At 35.6% G+C, this 23,940-nt stretch overlaps 1 protein-coding gene across 1 annotated transcript in view; it reads left to right on the top strand.

Moving 5' to 3' along the window:
* The first annotated feature begins 23,866 nt into the window (after positions 1-23,866).
* Positions 23,867-23,940, top strand: part of SPOCK3 (SPARC (osteonectin), cwcv and kazal like domains proteoglycan 3) — a 473,254-nt gene continuing 473,180 nt past the window's right edge. The window contains exon 1 of the mRNA XM_077757608.1: positions 23,867-23,936. The gene's annotated coding sequence lies outside the window, so the exon portion shown is untranslated. The remainder of the gene's footprint in view (positions 23,937-23,940) is intronic.

Below are 23,940 nucleotides of genomic sequence, written 5' to 3'. Positions count from 1 at the left end.
AGCAAACTATAGAAACACAAATAGAAACATGAGCACAAGATACAATATATTCTGGAAACACAGAGGAGGAATATTTAGGTTTGCATAGAAGAAGAGAGGAAATTTCCAGAAAAGGGGGGCATCTAAGCTGATCAAATGAAAATCATTTTCTGGGGCGCCTGGGAGGCTTAGTTGGTTAAGCGTCCGACTTTCGCTTAGGTCATGATCTCACGGTTCGTGGGATTTGAGCCCCGCGTCAGGCTCTGTGCTGACTGCCAGCTCAGAGCCTGGAGCCTGTTTCAGAGTCTGTGACTCCCTCTCTCTCTGACCCTTCCCTGCTCACGCTGTCTCTCTCTCACTCTCCTAGAAATAAATAAAACATTAAAAAAATTTAGAAAATCATTTTCTAGATGGTATAAAAGGGAGGGCCTTCAAAGGGAAGAGGTCAACATACATAGAAGCACAGAAGATCCTGAGTGTTCAGGAATACCTTAACCTGAACAAGAGTGACAATGAGGAAGCAGACAGAGATGAGACTAGCAGTGCAGACACATGGCAGTATATCCTGGGAGCAGGCGAGAAGCCTGCTGTGATGCTGAGCAGTGGAGAGTTTATTTTGTAAGCCAGGGGAAAGCTGCAAAATCACCAGAAGTGTTGAAAATTAGATGGTATGAACTAATTTAATGTCTGAGTTATCATCCTGACAACCACAATGAGATACACCCACCAGATGTCAAAAACTAAAAGGACTAATGACACGAAAAGGTGTCAAGAGTATGGAGCACCCGGTGCACTCAAACAATTCTGGTGGAAGTACAAAATGCACCATCACTATGGAAGTGTTTGGCAGCTTTTGACAATGTTAAAAATATATAACATGACCCAAGAATTTACTGCAAGGGAAATGTAAACATATGTTTGCAAAGTAGATTGCACAAGAAATTTTAACAGCGACTTTATTCATCATTGCCAAAGTATGGAATTCATCCAAATGTCTGTCAATAGCAGAGCAGATAAACAAATTGTGATGTATTCATAAAATGGAACACAACTCATCAATAAAGCTAATAACCTACTTTGGAATGCAATGACATGAATGAATCTCAAAAAATATTATGCTGAGCAAAAAAGCCATGGAAGAATATCTACAGTCTGAAGTCATTTACATGAAGTCAAAAAAAGCCAAGTTAATCTACTATTATATCAACCACGAGAGTAATTTCTAGAAGGGATAGGATTGACTAGACTTGGGCTTGAGGACATTTTCTGGAAAGATTCAACTTTTCCAATTAATTATCATCATGATTACACAGAATATGTATTATTTTTAACTCATTGAATTAAGATTATCCAAATATCCTTAAAGGTTGTTGACTGAGGTCAATGTTATCTCAATTTCCAAAAAGGACAACTTTGACAGCAACATGGAAGTGAACTGCAAAGGGAAGAGATTGAGAACAAAAATTCTTCTGAGGAGAATGATGCCTTATTAAAGGTAGAGGTAAGGATTCGAATGCCAATAGTGCCTGTGATGACAGATTTCATGAGGAAGAGAAACTTCAGTGGAAGTGATGACTGTGTTCATAATATGATGATGGTGACAGTGGTGGGTAGAGGAAAAGAGAAGAAAATAAAGAATGGATCTATTTTGATGTCATTAAAAAATACATACTTAAAGCATTTTTTAATGTTTATTTTTGAGAGATGAGAGAGAGACAGAGCATGAACGGGGGAGAGACAGAGAGAGAGAGGGAGACACAGAATCTGAAGCAGGCCACAGGCTCTGAGCTGTCAGCCCAGAGTCCAACGCAGAGCTCGAACCCACGAACTGTGAGATCATGACCTCAGCCCAAATTGGACACTTAAACAACTGAGCCACCCACGTGCCTCAAGACATACATATTATAGGGCAAAAGATCCAGTATAGCTAAAGCAATATTGAGAGATAAAGTCAGACTAGATTTCAAGACTTATTTGCTATGGTAAAGCCACAGTAATTTAGACAGTTTGATATTGGTGGGGAAAAAAATAGACAGGTCAATGGAACAGAATAGAAAACCCAGAAATAAACCATGCAGTCAAGTGATCTTTTTTTTTTTTTTATTTCTAGGGGAGAGAGAGAGAGAGAAAGACAGCGTGAGCAGGGGAGGGTCAGAGAGAGAGGGAGACACAGACTCTGAAACAGGCTCCAGGCTCTGAGCTGACAGTCAGCACAGAGCCCGACACGGGGCTCGAACCCACGAACCGCGAGATCATGACCTAAGCGAAAGTCGGATGCTTAACCGACTAAGCCACCCAGGCGCCCCTCAAGTGATCTTTGACAAAGGAACAAAGGCAATCGAAGGCACAAAGGATAAGGTTTTTTTGGTCAACAAATAAAGCTGAAACAACTCATAAAACTATGGGCAAAAAAACAAAAATCTAGACATAGACTTTAGAGCTTTCACAAAAATAAATAAAAATTGATTATAAGACTACATGGAAAATGCAAAACTGTATAATTCCTGTAAGATAACAGAAGAGAAAACATACATGATCTTGAGATTTATAGTGACTTAGATACAATACCAAAAGCATGGTTCATGAAAATAAAAGAAGCTGGAAAAGTTGGTAAGGGGATATATGAAAACTAATGACTCCCGTTAGATATGGATTATTTAGGTTCATGTTTGATACTCAGGTGGAGAAATATAACAGCAATGAACATATTTTACTGGATGTGAGTATTCAATAAGAAATGGATATATGTGTAGAGGAAGAAAAAGAATATCGTTTATGTCAGAAATCTAAGAAACATCAGGTGGCAAAGCCAGAAAAGAAGAGTGTAAAAGAATAGTTTGGTAAGAGAAGAAACAATAGGTTGGTTTCCTATTGAGTTGAGTATGTTCTTTTGTGTCAAATGCTGCAAAAAGATACAGTAGTTTATGAATATGAGGAAACAATGTGAGATCTAGGCTACTATTTTTAGGAAAGTGGTAGGATGCAGTCAGATTTGCAATGAGGTGAATAAAGAAAAGGTTTTGAGAAAAAAAGTCACAAGTTAAGAGCAATAATTGAAAAGTCTGATTAAGAGAAAGAAAAGGCCAACCACCACTCTGTCATAACACATAAGAAAAGTTCAAGGCAGCCTTCTTTACATTATAGGTCCAGTTGTTGACAGAGCATAAAGCTAAGTAACAGTATTCCAGTGAATTTTGAAATATATACCTAAACTGTGATACTCTTATATAATATTCAACATAAAGAGGAGCATCCTCCAGCATATGTTCGGCAACAAGTGATTGAATATTTTAATTGATGTTAACTTTTCTACTTGGGATATTGAAACAGAATCCTCTGGAAAATTAATGATGGTCTTACAGAATTTCTTGTTCCACCTCTTATCTATGACTTGTGTTTAAAATGTAAGATAAAGTGTCATTTTGAAAACTATAGCTTGTATTTCAAAATGATGTATTGGTTAACACAAAGGGATTTCTTTCACTAAAAGTTGATTTCCTAAGATAATCAGCATAACCAGGTAGACCATAATAATTCTGATCAACATTAAGATGATCTTGATGGTGTATCCCACCTTACTTTGGTTTAGCATATTTAAGCTATTCTCAAAAATATTTATCAAAGTAATAGGAATAATCATAGAGAGATAATTTAATTAATAAACAATTACTCTTTTAGAAACAGAGCAAGTAAAATTTGGGGTTATTTATTTTCTGAAGCGATTTTGGTTTTAATAAGGTAGGTTTTAAGGCTGGGTCTATATTCCTGAAGAACAACTATTTTTTCTCAAGTAATTATTTTAGTCTAAGTAAGCATTTTGTTCATTGCTTTTTACTGAGAAATGTTAAGTGTTGACATGTATTGTATAAGGTATTAAAACAAGTGTGAGTTCTCAAACATTCATACTCTTTAGTAGTGACTATCCATAAATAGTGCAGTGTGTAAAAACATTGCCCCCCTCCTCATAAAACACAGTTCATTTGTATTGCTACTATGAACATGAAAATTAAACTTCACCACATCTTCAGCAAATAAACTCTCAAGAAGGTCGTGGCATTCTTTAAGTTCTCTATTTGGTGCAATGAAGTCAATTCCATAAGACAACTTTAGAAATTACTACGTATTCTATGATAATAAGATCTCTATCAAGGAAGTGCTTAGCAAGTTGCTATGGTCAATGTAATTAAATTAAGAACCTTGGTTGACATAAAAATGGTCAGATTGCCACAGGATAATTACTAATAATTGTAGAAAATTCCAAAGTTTTCCAATTCTAGCTAAGATAAATGTTAATGTAGCCAAGATTGACAAGAATTTAAATATATAATAAAAGGTAATTGGCAACCTTAACTATAATGCAATCATACAATGTAATACTATGTAGTCATTCAATATTATATATTAAAGACCAGGTAATGATATAAAAGAGATTAATAATATTTAGGTAAGGGGGTAAATTCAATTTCATTGCTTTTTGGGGTAGAAAAACTAATCTGTAGTCTAGTAACTGATGTCCCCCATTTGGCTTCTTGAGAACTGATCTCAGTCTCATAGAGCGAAGAAGCCAATTCTACAGCATGTCTGTCTGTACTTATATTTAAGATCATTTCACAAAAGGAAGAGGTTTCCACCACTTGGAATAGCATTATGTGTGTTTCATACATCTCCTTCAATTTGCACAATAATAGAGAAAGAAAGAATTGTGAGAAATTGGTCCCCAAAAGTTATCATTTTTTTTCGAATTAAAGTCATAGAATGTTACATTTGGAAAAAGCCCTAGGAAAGAGCTAGTCATATTTGTTATTTTATTAAGAACATTAAAATACTGAACAATGACTTACCCCAAGCTGTACCACTGATGAAACATTTGGGGCTAGAGTTCAAGACAGAAGAATAATTCAAAATTTATCATAGCTTTTATTTTTATTTTTTTTAAGTTTATTTATTTATTTTGAGAAGGGGGAGAGAAAGAGACAGCATAAGTGGGTGAGGGGCAGAGAGAGAGACTGAGAAAGAGAGAATCCCAAGCAGGCTCTATGCTTTCAGCACAGAGCCCAATGTAGGGCTCCATCCAGGGAACCATGAGATCATGACCTGAACTAAAATCGAGAGTCCAATGCTTAACAAACTAAGCCTCCCAGGTGACCCTTGTCATAGCGTTTAAATACCATGAACTTGGAGTTCAAGTTCTATCAGTGTTTGTTTGTTTTTGGTGTTTAAAAGCTATGATGAATTTTGAATTACTGCTGTCTTGAATTCTATTTTACACCTCTTAATTTAATCCGACTGCTTTTCTATTGGATTGTAAAACATTTTCTTATCGATTTATAATTTTTTGCATAATAAATTGAATTAATACTATATTGCATAGGTGTCAAATATATTGTCTGTCAGTTTTCTTTTTTTTTTTTTAATGTTTTATTTATTTCTAGGAGAGAGAGAGAGACAGCATGAGCAGGGGAGGGTCCGAGAGAGAGGGAGTCACAGACTCTGAAACAGGCTCCAGGCTCTGAGCTGGCAGTCAGCACAGAGCCCGACGCGGGGCTCGAACCCACGAACCGTGAGATCATGACCTAAGTGAAAGTCGGATGCTTAACCGACTAAGCCACCCAGGCGCCCCTGTCTGTCAGTTTTCTGTTATTCTTTTGTGTTGTCTGTTTTGCATAAAAATTATTTTCATTTTTCTGTAATCAGATGTATCCTTTTCCAGGTTTTTGCTTTCTGCGCTATGGTTATGTTTAGTAACATTTCTAAGATTATGAAGTTAATACTTTTTTTTAAAGATTCTCTTTCTATGAGTTAAAATGTTTAATACATCTAGAATACCTTCTAATTTGATGAGTGAGGTATTCTATCTTAGAAGCAGTATTCTGCTGGTTTCTACAATATTTATTTCTCTAACTCTCAGATAATTTGAATAACTTTGAAAGCATCTGTTTCTTGAAAAAATTTTAATAAACATTCATCTATGGAAACACCCAAGCCTGGTAATTTTTCTCAAGTCCGTTTATGATTATTAGCACTTTTAGTGTAGTTTCTTTTTTCTTCTCTGTAGTCAACAAGGATGTTTTACATTTTTATTGAAAATCATCACAATTTATTTGAAATTTTTAAATTGATGTGCCCACAATTGAGTAAGACGTGTTTTTATTGTTAACATGTTTCCTAAAAATATGCAGTTACTTCTCCAATCAGAATGGGGCATCATTTCTTTGTTTTGTTTTTCTTGATTAGGTGACTAAATAGTTTTTCATTTTATCCACTTATTTCATCTTACCACCACATCTTAACTCTTAAGATGGATTTATCATTTTCCTTGTTTGATAAATTAATATTTTAAAAGTGTTTCCTTTTTGATTTTTCAATGGGGTTTCCATGTATCTTTTGTTCTTTTTTGTTTGTTTATAAATTTTTCTGAGACAAATGCTTAGTTTATTTATTAGAAATGTTTCTATTTTTCAGATACATATATTTGAAGGTATGGATCACTTCTTTTGACATTCTTTTTTTACTGATCTAAATATTTTACACATTTTCCAGCTTTTCTGACTGCAGTCAGAAATCTAATTTGACTGAGATCCCAGTGATGTGGGGCCTTGCAGATTTGAAAAGCTACTTCTAGTCCACAAAAGGAACTAATTACAAATTGCAATGCAGCAGCTGCCTTAGCAGAAATTAAGACTCTCACTTCAAGCCTTTTTCAGATTCTTTCTCAAGACTGTTTTCTGCCAACAATAAAATCAAGCCCTCTTTGGAAGCTGTTATGCCAAATGGTCTCAGGTGATGACCAATACTTGTAAGGTCTTTGGGCTTTATTTACTTATGCATGCAACTGAGAAAAAGTGGTAGCTAAGAATAGACTACATTTGGAGAAAGCTCCTTGTCTAGCAAGTAGCCTGTGGTCGTCATTCCCTGAAACAACTAGTAGGCTCCAAACCTTTTCCAGTACCAGCAATTGCCTTAGTGGTGGCTGTGGAGGAAAAGGAACAAGAAGTCGTCTGGCCGAGGGAAGAAATTTGGAGGATAACAAACAGGATTTTTTTCCCCAGATAAGAGAGGATAGTAATATTGACTAATCAAATCAGTTCCTCCTTAAGGGGCGAGATCTAGTGCTGGCAATTTCTGATGCACTAACTCCATTGATCAATAACTGCTGTGTTTGTTTCCCTTTTATGAATGGGACTTTTTATTTGATCATTCTGTTGCTCATCAACCATTTTACACTGGAGATATTGAAGACAGAAATCATGTCTATTAGCTAATTGCTAGGCTGTGAGTAGCTGCCTATGAGCTTGATGGAGAGGATGGCTTATTGCCCAGAAGACCTAGGAAGTTGTTTTAGAGAAAGAGAATAGACTCTTCTTTGTTCCTTCCTCCCTTCTATCAATTGAATATGATGTTTGGAACTGTGATAATCATCTGAACACAAAGGCCACTCCCCTCAGATTCTTCAGAGAGCTTGAAGATAGTCAAGTGTCTAATTACTATGGAGTTTCCTGGAAAGGCATGCTTGTGTCTGGGATTTTACTATGTACTGCTATACGAGTTAGATAAAGACACTGTTAATTTGGATTTCTACAATAAATTTATTCAAACCTAGTCTTAACTGACATATATTTTGTCAACTGCTTAAAATCATATTATTCAGCTATTTAATATCCCTGTGTTTGCCAATTTGGGTTAAGAAATATGAGCTAATATTTTACTATTATTAAACTTCTATTAATTTCTTATGTATGGTCTTTATTATTTAATTTACATATTCAATTTGATGTAATTTGATATAATTGTATGCATATTTATGACTGTGATTCTGATAACATCACATATACTCATTCTGAGGCAACCTTCTTAGCTTTGATAATTGTTTTTAGTTTTTTAAGCTTATTTATTTATTTTGAGACACAGAGTAGGGGAGGGGAAGAGAGAGGGAGAGAGAGAATCCCAAGCAGGGTCCATGCTGTCAGTGCAGGGCTCAATGTGGGGCTCGAACTCATAAACAGTGAGATTATGACCTGAGTTGAAATCAAGAGCTGGATGATTAACTCACTGAACCACCCAGGTGCCCCAGCTTTGTATACTTTTTAAAAACTAATTCTCCATTGAATTTGACCATATATAACATTATTATAACAATCTCTGCTTTGTTTCCTGTATATCTACCTGATCTTCACATTTTAATGTCAGCCTTTTGAATTACTTTCCGTTTGATAATCTCTTATGTATTGTTAATAGTTTGATTTCATTTCTTGATTGAATTTAATCATATTTTTAAAAAAAAGCTGAGCAGATCCCATTTACATGTATTTATAACCAGTGGTGACTTTAAGCCTGTTATCTACTTTTAGTATTTTTTATTGTTTGTTTCCAAATCACTGTTGTTGATTTTCATTTGGTGCCTCTTTTTAACTATATATTTTTTTCTCTCATGATTTGAACAAATCATGATTTGTTCTTTTAATGGTTACTATTTTAACAGTGAATAATATAGATAAATTTTTATTTTTAAATTTTCAATTAATGGGTTCAGTTGCCATCCCAGTTCAGGTAGGGCAGTCATTTCCCAGAAGTCCTAGATCTGGGCCCAGCTGTATTCTGCTTGAACAGGTGCTATTACACTGTGGGAATTGGTGACCGGGGAGGCTCAGAACTGAGTATTTCTCTTAGTCTAGTTTGAATAGGAACAATCTCCAGAGATTTGGGTTGGAGTCTTGGATGAAGATGTGGAGTGGGATGGGTGTAACATAATTAAAACTTTTAAAGTTTAGAAGTTTAGACATATGATATGTAGGCAACCATTTGTACTTTTTTGCCTAGACTTTACAAATATTAAAGGCAGGTTTAAATTTTAAAAGCTACCATAGAGAAACATAACTATCATTAAACAATTAAAGTAACATTAAATATGTTTAAAAGCTTCTTTCATCCATAAATATGGGAGTTATGTTAACATGTTTATATAAATGTAATCAGGAATACTGTGGCTATGAAAGATACATGGTGTCCCTGCCTCAGAAGCATAAAACTGAATTCCAACCATATCCAAACCCTTCCAAGGTGAATCTACCAGTTATTTAAATTATACTCACTTTCCAAATAAGAGGTTATTAAATATTCTGCATTTTATTTACTCATTATGAATTTTTATGTGCATTGGTCTGGCTTTTTAAACAACCATGATTTTGTGTGTGTGTGTGTGTGTGTGTGTGTGTGTATTATATATATATATATTTTGAAATTCACAGCCTAGCACTCTTACAACCTTTTAATCACTTGAGGAAAACATATTCTTTTTTTGTTTAAATTTAAGGAAATCTTTTTTTGACTACAATTTGTGAATTCAAAGGACTGCTTTGAGTTAATTGCTTTCTAAACCAAGATGTAAGTCTGATGATGCTTGTATAAGAGAAAGGGAGTTATCTGTGATAGTGATACAAATACTAAAAAGCTCATGAACAGCATCAGCAGTGAATCATACATGCCTGAAATCTCACATAATAGGGCATATCTACTATCTTACCTTATAGTTGTGATGTTATGTAGTTTTAATTGATTATGAACATTCAGATACTTAATGTGGTTTCTTTTTGCCCCACAGTAAGTTTAGAGGCATTTTAAAAATTCATTTTGAAAAGGAGGATTCTCTTTCATAATAAAGAATTTTCCATTAAATGTATCAGAAAGACTCATTTTACTACTAAATATCTAATAAAGGTACATTGTCCTGTTTTAAGATGCGAAAACTAAGCTTAATTCGGGGTTCATAATATACACTTGGCTCTGACAGACAACATTGGCCTTCTAAACTTCCGTCACCATGAATTTGTGAATTTGTCTTAATTTTAAAAGCTAAACTGAGATCTCATTTTTTATGTTGACAATGTGAAACATCCAATTGTTTTATTATTATTTCTTGAGAATAGAAAGAATTTTCTCTTCATCAACTAACAAATAGGTTTGGAACTAATCTAAAAATGGAGACAAAATTTAAACTCAAAACTCTCCAAAAGTTTCATTTTATTAAAAATAACTTTCAATTGACAGAGGACTTCCAGAAAGGTGGCAACATAAACACAAATGTTAACTTTCACGATCTCCTGAAACCACCATAAAACAAAGATAAATGGATTTTTAAAGATGCATAAACCAACAAGGGAAGAACAGAGCAGATTACATCAGCCAGACAATGATGATGGAAGTTAGAAGGTCAAGGTAAAATGATAAGGCCAACAAATACAGAATCCTACTAAGCTAGATAAGAAAGCAAAACATAAACCATAATAACACTGCGTGATCCCCAGGAGAATCCAAAATTAGCGCTACCTAGTTATTTCTTCACGTAGAGGTAAAAAAGGAGAAGGTTAAACTAAGGAAGACTGATGAAAATCCATTTAAGAAGCAGTCAGACCTATTGTTCCTTTCCCTGCAAGAATTTCCCTTCCCTCACCCCTGCAAAAGATGGTGGTTTATTTTCTAGAGATGGTATAAACACATGTTCTCTGATACAGACTTATCAAGCACAGATATGTAGAAGTGTTGCATCCAAACCAGAGAGATTAAGTAAACATAAGCATACTGAAGTAAGATACTTCACTCCACCCCAGTCCATTTCATATTACCTTGCTTCCTGCAAGTGAAGCTTTTACCTTTTTGCATCCTAAAAGAGACTCCCCACAAGAATCTGAAGAGCAACGGGTAGATACCAAAGATGATAATAGAACAAAAAGGGAAACTTTGACATAATATTTGGAAATTACCTTCTCAGGAGGAAGGGTATTATTTTTCTCTGACCATAGAGAAAAATACAATAGATTAATAAAAGTGAGCCAAAGACTTAAAAAAAAAAAGTTCAGGAAGTTAAAAACACAAAGTAAAAGAGTGCTAGAAAAAGAGAAGCAAGAAAAATAGAGAGAAAAATCACCCATGAAACAAGCCAAGAAAATTTTACAAAACGGGATAGTATAGTTTCTAGAATGAATAGGTATCTAGCATAATAGATTAAAGTAGATCTACACCAAAGAACTTCTTCATGACACCTTAGACTATAATGATATATATCTGAAGAAAATAAAGTCACATGTAAACTAATTAAGAATCATCCTGAATTCACATTCTGACAAACATTCCAGATGAAAGTAGTCAGACGGTTCCAAATTAGATTTTTTTTTTTCTCAGAAAGATAAAACTGTGGAACTGTTTTCTCTGGAAATCTTGAGAGAAGATTGAGACAATTGGTGAAAAGTTTTAAAAATCTTTTTTAAAAATCTAGAAAATAAAAGTATTAACCTTAAGAAAATAACTTTGTAGAAAGAGAGAAGGAAAGGAAGGAAAAAGGAAAAAAGAAAGAAAGAAAGAAAGAAAGGAANATTATATATCATTCAGTATCTTAGCTGGAGCTGGAACATTGGCTCAGCGCAGCTCACTCACATGCCTGGCAAATTGGTCATGGCTAAGTGTAAGGAGCCTCAGTTCTTCTCTATAAAGGACTCTTCAGTGTTCTCACCACATTGTGGCTAGCTTCCCATAAAACAAATAATCAGACAGAGACAGGCAGAGAGAGCCAGCGAGCCAGAAGGAAATTATTCTTTTCATTATCTAGCCTCAGAAGTCACATAGCACCGTTGCATCCATATTCTACTTGTAAGGCATGAGTCACCAAGTCCAAAATATTTGCAGACATATTTTAAAATCACCATTCCTATCTTTTTGTTCTGCCATCATCAACAACTGACTTGCATTATGAAGATCTCAAGATGGCTCGTGGAGTTCTAGTCATCCAGGTCTTTATTTTAGCAGCAAGAAAGAGAAGAATACTTGGCAGAATTGTGCACCCTTTTTCTTTTAAGGCCATGTCAAGGAAGTCTCAGTGAGTGTTTCTATTTAAGCTTCCATGAGTAGAACGCTGTTGCTCCCTCTGCCGCAAAGGAGGCTGAAATACATAACCTTTCATTATTTATGATACTATACCTTACTAAATTTGGGGGTTCTGTTATAAAGAAGGATAATGAAACTGGATGTTAGTGTAGGCAACCAGCATTTTCTACTCAGAGAGCCAATAAAATAATTATTAAAAAAAAGAATCAACAGACTTCTAGTTCTGATAAAAATTGGAGAAGCCTTATTTCTCCCAATTCTTCCTTCTTACAGCTAAAAAACCTCCAAAATATCTCCAAAAAAGTCTTGGGAAGACTCTGAAAGGTGGAAATTAGAAGGCGGATTGCCTAGTGACAACACATCTTGAGAACAACACATCTTGAGAACTCATGTAGATGAGTCCCCTGGGTTCCTTACTGCTACTTGGGGGTATCCCAGACAAGGCACTACAGAAGGTTCTAACTTGGCATCTTCAATGGGAGCAGACAAAAACATCCTTTAAAAATCTTATTCTCCTGAGCCCAAGGACTTAGAAAAGGATGGCCTACTAACAGAACATATTCTTTAGCAATAACTGCTCTACTCCAGCCCAACACCAATGTATAAATGGCAACCTATTCCCTTCAGTTTCACTGTGGAGCTGAGAGATTTCACCTGCATAGGCATCAAGAGGAGCTAATCAGCATCCTCTTGGTGTCAGTGGATTCCAGGGGAGCTGAGCTTCCACCCTATTCTGCAGCAACAAAGAAGTATGAGTCAGTCTTCTACTCATTTCTATCCAGATGTCATCAGTGCCCACCATGGAACTCTCTCATTTCCACCCTCCACATTCCAAACTCAGAGGCAATGAGAAGTCTTGCTTTCATTCTGGGAAGATGTTAGCAGGAGCCGAATTTCCAACCAAACCATCTTCAGAGCAGTATGAATATAAACCAGTGCCCCATTTTGCAAGTAGTGGTTTGGGCAGGGCCCAAATGGGAAATTGAATTTACTTATCCACCTAACACTGTGGCTATAACTTCATAGGGAACAGCTTATGTAAAAAAAAAAATTTAAACTCGAACCTGTCATAACATAATATCCAAAATGAGAAAGACACTTCATAGTTACCAATACCAAGATAAATCGGTTGTTTGAACTACCTGACATGGATTATGAAAGCATAAAAGTGCTTAAGCAAAGAGCTACAAATTCCTTTCAAACAAATGAGAAAATAGAAAATTAAAGAAATAGAGATTATAAAAAGAACTGCTTAGAAATATGAAAACTATAAAGCTGAAAAATATAACTGAAAAAAACCTCACAAGATGGGCTCAATAGTAGAATGAGGATGACAGAGAATAGAATCAACAAACTTGAGAATCTATGAACACACCATTTGAATTTCTCTAATCTGAATATCAGAAAATGGACCAAAAATGTAGACTTTCAGTGATATGTGAAACAATAACAAAAGAACTAATTATCATATATTTGTATTAAAGGAAAGGATAGAACAGAGAATGAGACACCAACAATTAGGTACTTCAAGAAATAGGAAATACTTCCCAAATATGGTGAATGACACATACCTACCGATTCAAGAGACTGAGTTAATACCAAATAGGATATATCCAAAGAAATCAAATACATTATATTTGAAAGGAAGGAAGGAAGGAAGGAAGGAAGGAAGGAAAGAAAGAAAGAAAGAAAGAAAGAAAGAAAGAAAGAAAGAAAGAAAGAAAGAAAGAAAGAAAAAGATTGCTTAAAATAGGCTAGAGACCACATTACTTATAGAAAAGATTTCACGTGATGGTGAACATCTGAACCACGGAGGACAGAAGAAAATTTTAAGTACTGAAATACTGTCAACCATGAATTCTATATCTGTGGAAATTCGCATTCAGGAGTGAAGAGGAAATAAAGACATTGTCAGATGAAAGAAAACGAAAAGCTATTCTCACTACCAAATTTATCTTAGAAGTATGGCTAAAAAAAACTTTTTTTTTTTAAATTTTATGTTACTTTTGTGTCATTTTATTTTTTTTTTCTTACAAATAGTTTATTGTCAATTTGGTTTCCATATAACACCATGGGGGAGAAGAAGGGGGGAAATGGTGGGGGAAAGGGAGAGAGGCAAACCATGAGAGACTCTTGAATGCTGAGAAACAAACTGAGGACTGATGGATTTGGGGGGGAGGGGGGAGATGGACATGGAGGAGGGCACTTATATGGAAAAGAAACTTTCTAAAGAGAAATAAAATGGTAACAAAAGAAGGCTTGGGACTTCAGAAAGAAATAGCAACGTTGGAATGGGTTAAAAGGAGGAGGAAACAAAATAGATTATTTTTCTTATGAGTTTATTAAATTGTATTTAATGGTTGAAGCAAAACGATAACATCACCTAAGTCATACCTTATATATGTGGAGGGAATCTTTAAGACAATTATATTGGAAAGTGGAGAGGTTAATTGAACCTAAATAGAAGCAAAGTTTCTATACTTTGTTGAGATAAAAGGTACAAGAGTTAAAATTTTCATATGAATAAACTGTCATAAATATATATATCGTAACATCTAGAGAAACTAAGACTATATCTTTGGTCATAAAATAAGTCTCAACAAGTTTATAAGAACTAAAATCATACAGAGGATATTCTCTGACAATATGGAATAAAACTGGAGATTTTTAACAGAAAAAGAATAGGAAACACCTCCAGATCTTTGGAAATTAAACTATACACTTGTAAACAATCTCTGAATCAAAGAGGATGTCTAAAAGGAAATAAAAATGCATGTAACTGAATGGAAATGAACGAACACAACACATTAAAATATGTGATGTGCAGCTAAAGCAGTGCACAGAGGGAAATTTGTAGCATTAAGTATTTATAATTAGGAAAGAAGAAAGTTGTCAAATTAATAATCTAATCTTTCCTTAAGAAATTAGAAAAAAAGAGCAAAATAAACACAAATAAACAGAAAGAAGGAAATAGTGAAGATAACAGGAGAAATCAATAAATTTGAAAAACAGAGAAGATAAATGAAACAAAAAAAGTCATTTCTTCAAAAAAGACATTTAAAATTATAAATCCTAGCAAGACTGACAAGGATGGGAAGAAGTCACAAATCCTAATATCAGGGCTATAAGTAAGGATCCTGCATCCACAAAAAGGATAATAGGGGAAAGAGAGTCCTGAGAATCAGAACTCTGATAATTACCAGCCTGAATGACAGTAACTGCTGTCAAGACAGGTGCACTGAACTTATATATAAATGTTCATGGAGGGGTGCCTGAGTGGCTCAGTCGGTTAAACACCTGGCTTTGGCTCAGGTTATGATCTTGAGGTCCATGGGTCCCCTGCATCAGGTTCTGTTCTAACAGCTCAGAGCCTGGAGCCTGCTTCAGATTCTGTGTCTCCCTTTCTGACCCTCTCTCACTCATGCTCTGCCTCTCTCTCTCTCAAAAATAAAGAAACATTTAAAAAATTTATAAAACAAAACAAAACAAAAAGGTAACAGGGGAATATTATAAAAAACTGTACACTCATATGTTTAACTATTTATAAAGAACTTATCAATTCCTTGAAAACTACCAACTACCACTACTCAACCATAATGAAATATACAAACTGAATAGTCTTATCCTAAGTAAATAAATTCAATTTGCAATTTAATAAGCTCCCAAAGGGAACAAAAGTCAACAAAAGTATCTCCATATCTCAGTTCAAAGTACAACCTAAACCAAATTGAGCTGTATTGTTGATTGCAACCCAGAGCTTCATTAGTATAGCAAATCCTTTTACTTAGTGTTGCTTCTTTCAGATAAAATAAAAGGAACAAAAACATTTCTTATCAAAAAATAAGTTGTATTAGGGGCACCTGGGTGGCTTAGTCAGTTAAGCGTCCGACTTTCGCTTAGGTCATGATCTCGCGGTTTGTGGGTTCGAGCCCCGCGTCGGGCTCTGTGCTGACTGCCAGCTCAGAGCCTGGAGCCTGTTTCAGAGTCTGTGACTCCCTCTCTCTCTGACCCTCCCCTGCTCACGCTGTCTCTCTCTCTCTCTCCTAGAAATAAATTTAAAAAAAAGTTTAAAAAAAATAAGTTGTATTATTGATGTGTTATGCTTTATTTCTTTATGTTCTAAAATAAGATGTTTTCTTGATTCACAGGGGAAATCTCTGCATATCTGTAAACACTGGAAAGTATTTTATGCAGCTATGTGTGAAATTTTATATTATTGAAAATTATATTGAAATGTATCTTAAATGTATTTTTAAGAGAATATTTTTGCTTTGATAGTTTTCTAGATATGACTGTCCATTCTATTTGTGTCTAATATAAGTAATATTTTTGATACAGAACAAAACACCTAAAAATGTGATCACCATATTACTTCACAGTTCTCTAATTTTACCTGTGTTCTTTCCTCTAGAAGTCATGTTATTTATATCCTGCTTCCTCTGGCTAATAACTCACCCATTAAGACTAAGAAGTCTTGTGCCTTAAATTACCTGTTTCTTTGCCCCCACAGTATCCTCCACAGACCTCTGATGTAAATCTGTTACATCTGCCACCCTTGACACTGACAATTTTACTCTGACCTTCTTTACTTAAGGGAACTAGTCCATTCCCACCTCACAAATCAAAGATTTTGCAGGGTCTGTTGTGTATCGCTGCTCCTATTATTACTGGGACCTCCACTCTTCCTTGGCACCAACATTTATTCAGGATTGGGTATGTAACCAATTTAAAACCAATGTGGTTCAAAGAGGTAAATGTTGTGCCTGGCCATTTTTTAACACTATGAACAAACATGAATTTGGTGGGGTGGAGTTTCATTTTATTAAGTTGGCTCATGGTGAAGAAACTTGGTCTTCAAGAGTTTTATTTGAGCTATTTGTCTGAATCAAAGTCTATCTCTAAACTATTTTTTTAAAGTTATTTATTTATTTTTGAGAGAGCGAGAAAGAAAGCATGACTGGAGGAGGGACAGAAAGAGATGAGAGAGAGAATCCCAAACATTATCAGTGTGCTCTCATGAACTGTGAGATCCTGACCTGAGCCAAAATCAGCAGTTGGATGCTTAACCGACTGAGCCACCTAGGTGTCCCTAAAATGCTTTTGATATATGACAATTAACTCACATTTAAGTGTCCTGGTTTTGGTTCAGGAAGAGACTTGCTCAACATAATTCTTAAGACCCATCATACTCTATTTAAATTAATTGTTTAAATTTAATAATTAATTAATCATTAATTTAATTATTTAAAAAAACAAGAGTCTGAGTTCTTGTGGAAAGGGATCATGTAGCAGCCTATTCATTTTGCTACCAGAGAAGTTTTATTTTTTACACATTTTTTTCTCATCATCCATGTCATAAGACCAAAGACCTGCCAATCACATATTCAAATTCTGAGCTCTCTTTTTTTTTAAAGGAATTATATGAATCTAACAAATGATATTCCAAGATATAGTCTTTTATTGATTTTCTTGCCATTCTTGTCAGGAAGTGGCAGCTATTTTTTCTTAAAGCAGCTTCCAATTATTTTATTTCTCTTTAAATAAATAAATATATACATATATATTCGATTTTTAATTCCAGTTAGCATACATTATTATATTAGTTTCAAGTGTACATTACAGTAATTCAACTTCCATCCAACTTTCACTTCCATACATCACTCTGTGCTCATCTCCCCAAGTGCATTCCCTAATACCCAACACCTTATTTAATTCATTCCCCCACCCACATCCCTCTGGTAACCACCAGTTCTCTATAATTGAATCTGTTTCCTGATTTCTTTCTTTCTCTCATTCTCTGTCTCCTATTTTTCCCTTTGCTTATTTGTTCTATTTCTTAAAATCCACATATGAATGAAATCATATGGTATTTATCTTTCTCTGACTGACTTATTTCATGCAGCCTTATGCACTATAGCTCCATCCGTCTCATTGCAAATGGGAAGCTTTCATTCACTTTTATGATATGTATATAATCATTCTTCACTTTTATGATACATACCATCTCTTCTGCATCTATTCATCTACGGAGGGACACTTAGGCTGCTTAGATACTTGGCTATCGTAAATAATGCTACTATAAACATAAGGGTGCATATTCCCCTTTGAATTAGTGTTCTTATATTCTCTGGGTAAATAGTCAGTAGTGTGATTGCTGGATCGTAAAGTAGCTCTATTTTTAACTTTTTGAGGAACCTCCATACTCTTCTCCTCAGTGGGTGTACCATTTTGCACTCCCACCAACAGTGCACAGGTGTTCCTTTTTTCTATATCCTCGCCAACACCTGTCGTTTTGTGTGTTGTTGATTTTAGCCATTCTGAGAGGTGTGAGGTGATATCTCATTGTAGTTTTGGTTTGTGTTTCCCTGATGATAAGTAATGATGAGAACTTTCAAACATATTGCATAGCATTTAGAGAGCAATCAACAAATATTTTGAGGTAAATAGCAAGAGAATGGCTGTTTAACTTTGAGAGGAAATATTTACATTATTTGTGAATTGTTTCATGATATTGTTTAACTTTTAGTTTAATACTTCCTTTACTTTCAGCAATCCTATAGAGTACAGGATGCTTGACATTTATTATGGACAGTAACACAGCATCCTCTCTTTTGTCACACAACGTCTTCTTATGGAGAGATCTCCCCATTTATCTAACAGGACAGAACTAAGTCTCAAGGATTTACAGTATCACTTGGGATACTTTTTATCCTCTGAAAATAGGTTACCAAGAATAATTTAATAAAGAATGATATATGAAGCCTTTTGTGCACCAGTCAGCTAAAAATAAGAAAATAAACAAAAATTCACAAAAATGAACATAAAAGGTTCTTTGTAGATCTTGATTTAGAAACTCTATAGCCACTTGAGAACATAATACTCTGCCACTTCAAATGACATTCTGACTCAACACACATTCTTATATAAAGGTTACTATATGAATAAATTTTCAGGTCGAACCAATTAAAAAAAAACCTGTCTGTATTTAATCTCAAGGACAGAGATATTTGTAAAAATCTTTTAGACTTGCAGATTTTAAAATTTCATAAATCCAGTATAAGAATGTGTCTTTCATGTGAATGTGTATAGTTTATTGTTAAATATTCTTGTACATTTTATTTTAACCATTTTTGTGTCAGTACTTTATACCGTTCAGTATAATTTATATTTTTTCTTAAAAAATGGTCAAGAAATATATCTCAGTATAAAGTGAAACCAGATTTTAATTGCCTTATTGGACACTTTCCAGGATTATCTACTTAGCAATCAATTAATTTAATCAGATTCACCCTCTGGTTTAAACGGTGAAAAATGCTTTTTTAAGAATTATGGTAATTGAACTGATTGATGTGCTTCCTATATTTATTACAGCTTTCAAGTCTGTTTATCTATTGAATGTTTCAGATTAAGTTAAATCACAAGAGGATCTGTTTATCAAATTAGATATCAGGTAGCTTCTGAGTCTGCTGAAGTGAGGTTGGTCACTGAGAACAAACAACCGAAACAACAACAAAGACTATTATACTATTCTAGCAATTCCATTCTACTTTTTAAAAATTTATTTATTTTTGATGCACCTAATGCAAATCTTAATAATTACTGCTACTTTCTATTAAGTTAAACACAGATGTTTTATAAAACTTCTAAGTTTTCAGTAAATAAAACTCCAGAATGAGGACATAGAATGCTTCTTCCTGACATGTTTTTATGATGATATTGGCAGATCATTAACTTCTTCCTGAATTTTTAATACCCAGAATTTTGCTTCATTTTTTTTATTTGCTGAATTCAAGCTCATAGTTCATGAGCTGAAGTTCATGAATTTGGCATGCATCACTCTAGATTATTTTATAGATCAAGTCTTGTTTCCCTCACCTTATCATGAAATATTTCAGACATGATCAAATTGTGGCTTCAGGATAACTCTATCATTAAGCCAAACTTCGGGTTACTTCCGATACTCTACAGAGCCCCTTACTGCCCATCTCTCCTAATCTTCCACTAGCTGGGTGTACTGGAAAGACAAACAGCATTTGTTTCACTGGCATAGAAGATGGAGGCAGTCTTAGTAAGATTTCCTGCCAGCCAAGCAGGTAGATTGCCTGCTGGGTTCCTAGCTTGATATTGTTGAGACTGGAGGTCTGAGTGAACAAGGTCATTTGAGTCAGGGACTAAGTACTCAGCATTGAAGTGGAGTGACTTCTGTCTTAGCTCAGCAAGCTCCTTGACTTAACCACCCCCCCATTCTTTGACTACCAAGTGATGAGTCCTCACTCTGCCTGAAATAAAGTCAAATGAATGCACAAGAAGTGGAGGCAGAAAGACATGAGGGCAGTGGAACTGAAGAACATAAAGACAAGATCCAATCAGAGAAGGTTCTGCGTATATAGAGAAACCCTAGAAGCAATGGAGCCTTGTCATTTTTGAGAAATTCACAGGCCCTTAGAAATCCTTTCTTTGTGTTTACGAACCATGGGATCCTGGCCATGCCTTGCACATGGAGGATGCAGTGACCTATGAAAGACAACTAAGGATGTGTGCGTGTGTGTGTGCACACGCGCATGTGTGAATTAAAACATATATAGAGTTCCATTAAGGTCTTCATAGGTCCCAATCTCAAAGGCGGTTTTAAACTGACCCCTTGTCACAATATACCTAGTATTTATTGTTCTAGAACTATGGCAAATCTAAAAATGAGGATAAGAAAATCTAGAGAGGAAACAGATTTATTATAAAAATACTTGTTAGAAAAATCTTGTAAATACTTGGTAATGGATGTTTGTTGATTCATTGATTTAATGTCTAGTACAAGAAGAGTTAAAAGGATAAGGAAACAAATGCAGAGTTTGGCTGAAGCGTGGAGTGGCCTTCATATTGGCTTTTCATAAATATGCATAAGTAATTATTTGGCATAAAGTGAAGGAAGTTCTGGAAAAGGAATTGGGAATCTGAAGACCTGTGGGTTCCACTTTTGTAAAACATGATCAGAAACATGAAACCAGGTTCTGGCCCTGCTACTTACTTCTGGCACCAGTGTCTTATTCTGCCCTCTGCAAATACCCCACCCACTCCACTTTGAGTTTTTTTTTTTTTTCTTTTCCAGTTCCCCACAAAAGTTCTCAGTAAAACTGGGAAGCAATCAGTGAATTATTTCCCTCGGTGCCAACCCACGCTGACTTGCAAAGTTCCTAAGTACCCCTCCCTTATCTTACCTCCCACTTAATACTCTTCCTGTACCCTTCCCTGCTGTGTTTTGCTCACTGAAAGCTTTCAATTAATCTCCATTGAGGTGTTAACTGATAACCAAGGTGTTAACTGAAGTGTGAATTCTCTCGGGATTATTTAAATTTTGAAAGCAGGCTCTTTGAAGACCCAAACATTCAGTTATTTAGACAAGCTGAAGGAGACTTCCCTGTGATTAATACATCAAACTATTACACTAAGTAGATTTTTATTCTCTTTACTAACTTGCCCAGAAACTTAGCCTTAACAATGGCATAACTTTGGAAGAAAGGTAGACGTCCGAGGAGCTCTGCTAGTAGTAGTAGATGATGAACTGAACCAAAGGACACCCACAAAAATGCACTCGTTCTCTTTTTTGACTTAACAGCATTGCAAACCTGCAGTTTGTTGATAAATCCTGCTCTAATGTCCGATATGGAGTTTGATACCCTATTAGAGGCTTTTCTCCAAAGGCACAAGTACAAGCAGTGAAAACTAGATATAAGGAAATTCTATGAATATGTGAGAATCAGCAATGAAATATATGCAATTTGGGGGTAAGTAAATATATATGCTATGTTAAAATATATAACAGTTGCTGACATTGGGGGGTGGGAGAGTGCTAGAGTGTTATCCTTCATCAAATATTTTAGAGCAAAAACATATCTTTTTAAAAGGTAGTTTACAAAGGCTAGAAGGTAATTCTCAACAATGATTAACTTCTACTGTGCATCATAGAATTATCTAAGGCATAGTTTTTATGTTTTTTGCATTAGATTTAAATAAAAAAGAAAGAGGTTTTCAAAAATGTTAAAATATTCTCATTGATTTAAGAGGAAAATACTTCTTCAAATTTTGAGGTAGAGGGATTAAGATGGGGATGTAGGGAGCTGAAGGAAGGGAAACAGAAAGAGAGATCAGTGGATGCTGGATCTCCCAGTGGTTATCTAAATGATGCCCTAAGCAAGAATTAGAATATTCTGAAATACAAGACATAGCCAGCTGTGACTAGACTGAAATAGATATCACTGGGGAATTAGTACACATCAGTGTTTTTAAAGTTATCTGATGTGATGGGGTGCCTGGGTGGCTCGGTTGGTTATGTGTCTGACTCCACCTTAGGTCCTGATCTTCTGGTCTGTGGGTCCTGGGTTCGAGCTCCGTATCGGGGTTCTGCGCTGAAGCTAAGAGCCTGAAGCCTGCTTTAGATGCTGTTTCCCTCTCTCTCTGCCCCTCATGCTCTCAAACATGAATAAACAGTAAAAAAAATTAAGTTATCTGATGTGAGTTTACATCAATCAGGGTGTCTGAATTGCAATTGTAGATTCTGTTGTTTTTTTTTTTCCTCCCCTTCCTCAGAGTGTGTGCCAATGGTGACATTTGAGGAAAATATCTTTTTTTCCTTTTATTCAACTTACATATGATACTTTCATTTTAAATCCTATATTTACAAAACATAGAAATCAATGTTAAATGATTAGGTTCCAATACAATGTTAACTGTTAGATTCCTATTTTAGTGTAGTTTGAAAAGTGTTACATAAATGTTACATGAGCCTGAAATGGGAAATATGAATGGAAGGTACTGCTGCTATACAACTAGCTCCTGAAGTTTTGGAAACTGCATGAAATTTGCAAAGGTCATTGCTTTGAGAGATATAGTTTTAGCTGAAATAATCCCTAATAATTCAAACAGGGGTACAAAATATTACTGTGGTCTTTTAGCCTCCACAGATCTTATGATTTACATATAATATTCATTTCATTTAAATCCTCCAAGACCATGGAAGAGATTTTCTTCATGAGATTCTGTGTGTGTGTGGGGGGGTGGGGGGGTGGAGCTAATTACTAATTTCCTTCCAGTTTATTCTGATTATGTGGAGAAGCAATGAAAAGCCAAGTATTCTGCCATAAATGGAGATTTGGAGCACAGGATTAATGTTGGGTCTTGAAAATGCTCTTCCATTGTTCAGTATGGAGACATAGATTAAGATTTTAAAGTTTTGATTCAGGTCCTAGAGCATAAAATACAGTTGTCGATGAGTTTTTAAGGGCCGGTAAGCTACAGCTTGGGGGAAAGTTAGGTGTATTCAAACTTCCTATCTACTCATGATTCTCTGTTTAAAAAAAGAAAAGAACTTCCACTAAAGAGTGAAAAGTCTGCCATTTGTCATAATCCAGAAGTTCACCCAAACATTCCTTAAATTTTCGGCATTAAACACATCTCCCAAGACCCTATGGCCACGGCTTTGCCTTAGGGTGGAGCTCAGTCCAAGAGGTTCACAGGACATAAAGTCCAAGGGATTCTTGACTTGGTGATGCATAAAGTTTTCTTCAGATCTCATTTCCCACGTCTGAGTGACCAGCTTGGAAATCGCAGAGCAGAGACAACCAAGAGAGATACAGTATATTTCGTGTTAAATCGGTCCAGGAGCAGAGAGAATGAGCAGGCAGTCTCGCGAACATGAGAATCTCTTCTGGAGGGGAGAGGTTATCAAGCAGATAAGGATTCCTAGGCGAAGAGCTACCGCATCCTCTGCCTTTAGCCGAGCGTCGCATCCGGAGTCTACTGCAGCTCGGATCCAGAGAGGAAGGTGGGATAGGAGGAGGTGGAAAACGGAGAGGAAAAAAAAAAATAAATAAATAAAAAAGGAGCTGGGGGAGGGAGGGGTGAAGCCAGGGGAGTAAGGGAGAGAGCAGCGCGCGGGGGGAGGTGGAGATGCGGGGCGCGCGCCTGGCGCAGCGAGCTGAGTGGACCGCTCCAGACAGCGGCGCGTGCAGCAGCTCCTGAAAGCGGCGAGTTGGCAGAGCCGGGCTGCATTTCCAGGAGAAGCTGCGAGCTCAGTGCGGGCTCACAACAAGGTGA

This window comes from Crocuta crocuta, unplaced genomic scaffold (assembly GCF_008692635.1).
Source record: "Crocuta crocuta isolate KB4526 unplaced genomic scaffold, BGI_CrCroc_1.0 scaffold203, whole genome shotgun sequence".
Lineage (NCBI taxonomy): Eukaryota > Metazoa > Chordata > Mammalia > Carnivora > Hyaenidae > Crocuta > Crocuta crocuta.
Note: the sequence above shows the minus strand (reverse complement) of the source record. Positions and strands in the feature narration are given on the sequence as shown.